We start from the raw sequence: 9,144 nt of genomic DNA, 5'->3' as shown, positions 1-9,144 counted from the left end.
CTATTCGCAATTTGGAAGTTCAATTGGGAAAAATCTCGCAAGCTTTGAACACTTGTCCAAAGGGGGAACTACCAAGTGATTTGGTGGTGAACCCAAAGGGTGGGAATAATACGGGACATGCTATGGTCGTGACTAAAAGAAGTTAAAAAGGTGGAGATGCAACCACCTCAAATCAAAAAAGAATTGTGGATGATGATGTTGTAGTTCAAGAAGATGAAATTCCAAGCAATGTGGTTCAAGATAATGAAGAAGTGAGAATTGATATTGATGAAAATGTGGAGGAGACACAAGAAGAAGCGAATCCATCTAGGGAACGCATAATTGACATGCCGGAATCGGTAGTGCCTAAGGCTAAGTCACCAATACCAATGCCTCCTCCTCCATACCCTCAAAGGCTTGCAAAGCAAAATAGTGAGAACCAATTCAAAAAGTTTATTGATATGATGAAGAGTTTGTCTATTAATGTGCCGTTGGTTGAGGCATTGGAACAAATGTCGGGATACGTAAAGTTCATGAAGAATTTGGTGACAAAGAAAAGATCAATGAATTGTGAAACTATCAAGATGACACATCAAGTGAGTGTTATTGTGCACTCAATGGCTCCGAAATTGGAAGATCCGGGCGCTTTCACAATCCCTTGTACCACTCGGTATTAAAAAAACTTTGGGTATTGGGCAACCAAGACCCACATCCATGAGGTTGCAAATGGAGGATCGTACTATGAATAGGCCATTGGGTATTATTGATGATGTGTTGGTTCGTGTTGATAAGTTCATCCTCACGGTGGACTTTGTGATTCTTGATTGTGAAGTGGACATGGGGTGCCTATTATTTTGGGTAGACCTTTCCTTGCTACGGGGAAGGATCTTGTTGATGAGGAAGCCGATGAGCTCACCTTCCAGGGATCTTCCATTGTGCAAATCTATGAGGCAACCGAATAGCAATGAAGTTTGTTCGTTCATGGATTTGGTGACGGATGTGATTGTTGATGATGCTAGTGCCACAATGAATGTTGAGGATAATTTGGAAGCCGTTTTGCTCAACCTTGATGATGATGAGGAGAAAGAAGGCTATGTGGAGTGTGCGAATGCATTGCAAGGAAAACGGTCGTACACTTATGAGCCCCACAAGCTATCTTTGGATCTTGAAAATCGGAAGACTCCTCCAACAAAGCCCTCAATCGAGGAGCCTCCCACTTTTGAGTTAAAACCATTGCCTCCACATCTCAAGTATGAATTCCTTGGCTCTTCTTCTACTTTATCAGTTATTCTTTCTTCTTGTTTGACTAACATGCAGGTAGAGTCCACATTGGAGGTGCTACAAAGAGGAAAAGAGCAATCAAATGGACATTGGCGGATATTCGGGGCATAAGCCCCGCCTTTTGCATGCACAAGATTATTTTTAAGAAGGGTGCCAAACCCTCAGTTGAACATCAAAGAAGGCTAAATGAAGCAATGCAAGAGGTGTTCAAGAAGGAGATCAAAAGTGGTTGGATGTCGGGGTTGTTTACCCTAGTTCACGGACATCTCCGGTGCAATGTGTCCCAAAGAAAGGGGGCTTGATTGTGGTTACCAATGACAAGAACGAGTTGATTCCTACAAGAACGGTGACTGGATGGAGGGTGTGTATGGACTATCGCAAGCTCAACAAAGTCATAAGGAAAGATCATTTCCCACTTCCCTTCCTTGATCAAATGCTTGATAGGTTGGCCGGACGTGCTTTCTATTGTTTTCTCGATGGGTATTCCAGCTACAATCAAATTCTCATTTCCCCGGAGGATCAAGAAATGACTACCTTCACTTGTCTCTATGGTACTTTTGCATTCTCATGGATGCCATTTGGTTTGTGTAATGCACCGGTGATTTTTCAACGGTGTATGATGGCCATTTTGACCGACATAGTGGAGGATATTCTTAAGGTCTTCATGGATGATTTCTTCATGGTTGGGAATTCTTTTGATGATTGCTTGAACAATTTGGATAGGGTATTGGCTAGATGTGAGGAGACAACTTTGGTGTTGTATTGGGAGAAATGTCACTTCATGGTCTAGCAAGGCAATGTCCTCGGCCACAAAATTTCAAAGCATGGTATTGAGGTCGACAAGGCCAAAATTGAGGTGATCTCCAAACTCCCTCCCCTACATCCGTGAAGGGAGTGAGGAGCTTCTTGGGTCATACGGGGTTCTATCACCGGTTCATCAAGGACTTTTCCAAGGTGGTAAACCCTTTGTGTAAACTTTTGGAGAAGGATGCAAAGTTCCATCTCAATGAAGATTGCATGTAGGAATTTGAGTTGCTTAAGTTCAAGTTGACTACTACTCCTATTATCACCGTGCCGAATTGGAGCTTACCTTTTGAGCTCATGTGTGACGCTAGTGATGTAGCAGTTGGAGCGGTGTTGGGGCAACGTATTAACAAAATCTTCCATCCGGTCTACTATAAAAGCAAGATCATGAATGATGCCTAAGTCAACTACACAGTGACCGAAAAAGAGCTCCTTGCTATTGTCTTTGCTATGGAGAAGTTCTGCCCGTATTTAATGGGTACAAAGGTGATTGTTCACACCGACCATACAGTGCTTTGGTATTTGGTGAGCAAGAAATATTTTAAGGAAAGGTTGGCGGTGGGTGCTTCTATTGCAAGAGTTTGATGTAGAGATTCAAGACTGCAAGGGTAGTTAAAATCAAGTGGCGGACCATTTGTTCCGATTGGTGGAGGAGGGGAGGCCACATGACGGCCTTGAGATCAATGATTCATTTCCCGACGAGCAACTCCTAGCCATTTCAATGACTGGGATGCCATGGTTCGCCAACTTAGCGAACTATCTTGTGAGTTCATTGTACCTAGGGCTGTTCAAAACTGAACCGAAACCATTAACCTAACCGAAACCGTTAACTAAACCGAACCGATAACTTATTAGCTTATTGGTATCGGATTATTGGGGGTAATGAATGGTGAATAGATTGAGAATTTATAATTAACGGCTTAACGGTTTGGGGGCGGATTACTCAATTTTCTTATCGGGTAAATCGTTAACCTGTTAAGAATTTTTCTATTTACACGTTCCAGCAGATTAAGACAATGTACTTGCAGTAGATTCAGAGTATGTTGCCTTACATGACATTTGAACTAATTAACTTAGATGCCTTTATAATAACCAAATGAAAAATAAGTGGAAACTAATAAGAAGTTAGAAATACATATGTATTCTGTGCAGTAGTGATATATTTTTTCAATTGTTTAATCAATACTTTTCAGAAAATATGCATGAAAATTGAGACAGTACAAACACAATTCCAAGATAGAACCAAAGAAAACATCAGCACAATATTTCAAGATAGAACTAGAGAAAGAGATCTATGATTTGAAACCATCTGCATTGATTGAATGATTGTTAAAAAATATTCTATTTGGTTTAACCGATAAATCGCCCGATAACCGCCCAATAATCGTTAATCCGATACCAATCCACATGTTGTCTTATTGGATGACTAGCAGATTACTACATTTATAATCTGATAACCGATAAGTCGAACCGGTTAGGGTAATTATCCACCCGATATGCCCGATAAGCACCCCTAATTGTACGGAATGAGTTCTCTTCAAACCAAAGGAAGAAGCTCAAACGATATTGCCTCGACTATTATTGGGATGAGCCGTACCTCTTTCGGATTTATACTGATGGTGTGATTCAACGATGTGTACCAGAGGAGGAACAAGTGGGTATTCTTGAGGCTTGCCACTCTTCACCGTATGGTGGTCACCGTAGTGGAGCAAAAATGACGGCAAAAATTTTGAGTTGTGGATTCTATTAGCCTATTCTCTACAAGGATGTTAGTGAGCTTGTCAAGCGTTGTGATGAATGCCAAAGGGCCGGTGGGATCTCAAAGAAGAATGAAGTGACTCTCACTACCATTTTGGAAATATATATTTTCGATGTGTGGGGTACTAATTTCAAGGGTCTGTTTTTAGCTCTTGTGAGAACACCTACATTCTTATAGCGGTTGATTATGTGTCTAAGTGGGTCGAGGCCATTGCTTTTCCCAACAATGAAGCGAGAAGTGTGGTGGTATTATTGAAGAAGAGCATCTTTACAAGATTCAATACTCTAAGGGCTATTATTAGTGATGGGGGTTCACATTTTACAACAAGGCTTTTGATACCTTACTCACAAAGTATGGTATCACTCACAAAGTATCGAACCCTTACCATCCTCAAGCAAGCGGACAAGTTGAAGTCTCCAACCGGCAGATCAAGAGTATTTTGTCAAAGACAGTGAATGCCAACCAAACGGATTGGTCAAGACTTTGGGCTTATAGAACGACCTACAAAACACCAATCGGGATATCTCCATACTTGTTAGTGTTCGGGAAGGCGTGTCATCATCTGGTGGAACTTGAGCATGTGGGCTTTGAAGAAGTTGAACCTTGAGTGGGATGTTGCAGGCAAACCTAAGAGTGGCACAATTGAATGAGCTAGATGAATTTCGGTATCATGCCTACACAAGCTCATCCCTTTACAAGGAGAAGATGAAGTACCTCCATGACAAGTACATCCACAACAATGAGTTTAAAGAGGGTGATCTTGTGCTATTGTTCAATTCTCAGTTACGGATGTTTCTGGTCAAGTTGAAGTCAAAATGGAGTGGCCCATTTGAATTGGTGAATGTAACCCTCTTTGGTGATCTAGATTTGAAAAATAAGAACGATAAGGTTTTTAGAGTCAATGAGCACCGGGTTAAACACTATCTTGGCAAGGTTGATTATATGGCCATATCATGGTGGTTCTCCATTTCAAATGATTGGTAATCTGTGTCATGCTGCGAAGTTAAATCAGACACTTCTTGGGAGGCAACCCATGTGTCTTTTTCTTTTTCCTGTTCTTCTTCATTAGGTAGGCTTTATTTTGTGCTAACTAGTTTTAAAGTGTATGCAAGAATGGGTGTGCATTGCAGGGACTATGCAAGAAAAATTGGCTAAGGGTCACAAAAGTGCAGACCGCACAATCACTTTGCGGCCACACAATCTTGTGTGTGGTCGCACAATTGGAAGACCAAAAGTGCATGCTTACTGAAGATTGGCCTGTCAAATATCATTAACAACTTGCGACCGCACACAAAATTGTGCAATCCGCACAAACTGCGGCCGCACTCACTTTTGTGCGGACCGCAGAGCTTCTTCAAAGGTTCAGGTAAAGAGTGCGGACCGCGCTCAAAATTGTGTGGCCGCACGCAGGTAAGTTCTGGACCTGACTTGGTCAACCTATAAATAGGGCTTTTTACCACTATTCACACTTTATGCTCTTTGAACTCTCAAGCCCTAGAAATACTGTGCATCCCCATTAATTCTAAATCTTCCTTCATTTCATCAAGTTAGATCCGCACCTGCATCATTCACTACTGGTATGTTCAAGCCATGTTAGATTTTTGTTCATTCTTTTTAATTTTTCTTTTTGTTTTCTTTGATTAGTTTAGTTCTTTTTATGCCTAAAATATCAATAATTAGTAATTTTTTCTTATAATCATGTGGGTAGTATCTTAAATTGTTAATTGGAGCCTGGGTACATAACTAATCATGTTTAATTGCTAAAACCTTGTCAAATTTGTGAAAAGAATTGCATGAAACGTAAAGTAGTGCCGCATAATTTTAAATTGTGCAGCCGCACACATTTTTGTGCAGTCTGCAGATCTTAGAGTTAGGGAAAAAATTATGAATGACAAGTGCGGACCGCACTCAAAATTATGCGGTCCGCAGTGAAATTATGTGGTCCGTAGCAAAATGTTGCGGTTCGCACTGTTGAATTATCAGAGAACCCAGTAGTCTGAACCTGGGGTTGTGCGACCGTACTCAAAATTGTGCGGTCTGCACTTTTAGTTGTGCAGCCGCACTTTAAAATTGTACAGTCCGCACTTGGCAGTCTGCGGTCGCACTCACTTTTGAGCGAACCGCACTGCCTCCTCTGAGTCTGTTTTCTGCAATTGTCATGCATGCATCTGTGACTTCCAAATCTAACTGATTCCTTTCAGTATATTGTAGACAATGATTAAATCACGTTGTAGAGGTGATACATCAAAAGGGAGGGCAGAACCCTCCCGAGGCCGAGGTCGAGTTAAAAGTAACCTACCACTAGCCACACAGAGAGCCATAAGCAAGAAAACAACCACCAATAAAGTTCCTGAACCCTCCGAGTCCAGTGAGTATCTCCCGTCTAGGGAAACTTCCGAGGGTGACTCTGTGCAAGAACATCCTGATACCCAATCTCAACCCGAACAAGCCTCGGGTAGATTCCACTTTAGAGATGAATCCTCTTCTGCTGCTAGTTCTTTTGAGGGTTCGGAAGAGGGTAGCTAAGATTTTGAGCCCTCTTCCTCACATGCCCTGGCTGTACCAATCGATATTGATAATTATGATGATGTCTCAGATGATGGTAGAGGGGGCGACACTATAGTGGGAGGTCTAGAGAGGTCTAAGAAGAAGGAGTTATGGGAGGATCGATTTGTGATCCTGACTGCCTTTACGAGATTTAGAGACTGGTGGCCCCAAAGATCGCTCACACTTGAGCGACTATTCTTACTTAAGGATTTAGATATTCACAATCCAAATGTCCTTAGACAGCTTCAGGAGCGAAAGGGTAGAGGTGGTTCAACCAAAGTGTCCTAGATGCAAATGAGCACTTGATTAAAGAATTTTATGCCAATGTGGCTCACATAAAGAAGGGCACCAAGATAACAAAAGTGAGGAATCTGAAATCAAATTTGACGCCTGCTCCTTGAACAAGTATGTGGGATTTGAAGAAGTGGAAGTTGTTCAGTATATGGAGAAGCTTGATATAGGTGATGCAGCTCACCTGTGGCTAGCTGAGATTTTGGCTGCTCGAGGACCACCACCACCGTGGTTCACAGCAGGGTTCCCATAGTCTGGGCCACCCTAAATTTTGAAGCTAAAGGGTGGCAGACCATTTTCAGTTGCCATATTGACCCGTGTCTGAATGAGAACAACCTCCCACTTCCCTGAGAAGTTCTGGTGGCTTCTATTATGGTTGGGTACCCAATCAATGTGGGTGCTATAATCTCAACCAATATCACACTAGCTGTCCAAAAAGATGAGAGATCCTACCCTTACCCAAACTTCCTCATAAAGTACTTCAATGATGCAAAGGTGGAGCCGAGACCATATGATACAAAAGTGAAGGCCAAGAAACCCTTCTCATGGTACCACCTGCAGGGTGCTAACAACCTAAAGTTCAAGGGTAAGGCAACTACCTCCGCTGGCCAGTCTGAGGAGCCAATGATAGTAGTTGCTGATTCAGCTGCTGAACCTTTCACAGATTCCATGCCTTCCACAACAGCCGGTCCTTCCACCAAAATAGCAGACATTCCATCACCTTCCTCTTCTAGACCATTAGTTTCATAATCGGTGCCAGCCTCATCCACTTATCCACATACTGCGCTGTGAGTTTCTCAGATCAAACTCTTGATACCTCCGTCAGTGGAGGAAACATTAAAGAAGTCTAGACAACCAGAATACCATTATGGAGACCCTGGCAATGCATGGGAAAGTTATTGAGGAGTCGAAAAAGCAAGCGAAGAAGATGCGGAAGTCTTAGGCATCAAAGAAGTCAGTGGAGTAATTGAGAAAAGAGATTGCCAAGATAGCATCTACAGGAGATATACCATTTGACTTGCTTATGGAGCCAACAGTCCTAGCAGTACAAGCAGCACCAGCAGTACCCGAGGCATCACATACAGCAGTCGGCCAGTATGAGGAGCCGAACCTTGTTGCCCATACCGCTGAGGAGACGATCCAGATGCTCACCAACCCTCTTGTCCCTCAGCCAGGTGATGATGAGATACAGTTAGAGGTGACCGAGGGTGCTGAGGATGCCATGCAGACTGAGACCACATAGGGAGTTCTCTTAACTCTCTACCCTTCATTGTTCTTATTTTTGTTAAGCATTGAGGACAATGCTTCTTTTTATTCGGGGGGTGGTCTATTTTGATTGATTTAACATTAACATTTGGCCTGTAATAAATCTTATAATATTTTTCTTTTATCTTTATTTTCTCTTTAGTTACGTGTATATTCTTTCCTTTCCCTTGATATATATATTCATTTTCCCCTCGGTTTGTATATTCATTTGTCTCACTTTCTGTAGTTTATTTCATAGCTTCTTCAATTTATCTTTCTTAGTAGTACAACTTCTTATTTACTTTAGTAACTTCTTTTTGATTTTTAGATTCTTTTTATGTTTGAGTGAACAATAAGCCTTTGGTTTTCTTAATGCCACGGTTTTTTCCAAAGGTAGATTTTGTGTGAACCGGGTGGCTCTTCCCAACGATGGATGATGTGACAACCTTCTTAAGGGATTGAGTCTGTTTTATTTTATGTTTAGGAAAAAATAGTAATAATGAATAAAAGGGTCTCAAGCATGCTTCACTTGGTACTAACACATTTACCTACGGCCTTAAGGTTAAAAACAAGTTATTGGCAGAAAATAGCTCTAGTTGTGACCTTTTGACTCTTGTGTTGACTTAAGCAGTCATCGAATGGTTCAGTCGAGCCATTTGTGCTTCTCAATCTTAACTAGGGTTGTTGTGGGCCCTCTACTCCATTCTCTTTAGCAATCCAGCAGCATGAGAAGTGAGCAAGTCCAAGTACCCATGCTAATAGTCTAGAACTTGCCCCGAATGTTTTTCTAGGCACAATTCTAAGTGTAGCTTGGCTTGAGAAATGATTATAGGCTCTCCTTGATCCAATTTGAAATTTGAAATCTTTCATAGCCTACTAATGCAATATCCCTAGTGAACCCATTTGAGCCTAAGCCTTTTTTCTTTCAGTAGCCACGTTACAAGCCTTTATCCGTTTTGTAATAACCCTCTCTTGGCACCCAATCTTTCCTTAACATTCTTGAGAAACAATTGACAAAAATATAAGTTTGGGGGAGAGACGAAGAGTTTAAAAGTGATATAAAGGTACAAGAAGAGAAAGAAATGAAGCAAAGGAAAGGCAAAGAAAAGAAAAAAGAACAAAAAGAAAAATGCCAAAAAAAAGAAAGTGAATAAAGTAAAAAGTTGAAGGGATTCAAGGAAAAACATGGATGAAAGGCATGGAGAAATAGAAAAGGAGAAAAATAAATGTCATGACCA

This window comes from Nicotiana tabacum, chromosome 10 (genome assembly GCF_000715075.1).
Source record: "Nicotiana tabacum cultivar K326 chromosome 10, ASM71507v2, whole genome shotgun sequence".
Lineage (NCBI taxonomy): Eukaryota > Viridiplantae > Streptophyta > Magnoliopsida > Solanales > Solanaceae > Nicotiana > Nicotiana tabacum.
This window is presented reverse-complemented; position numbering follows the sequence as displayed.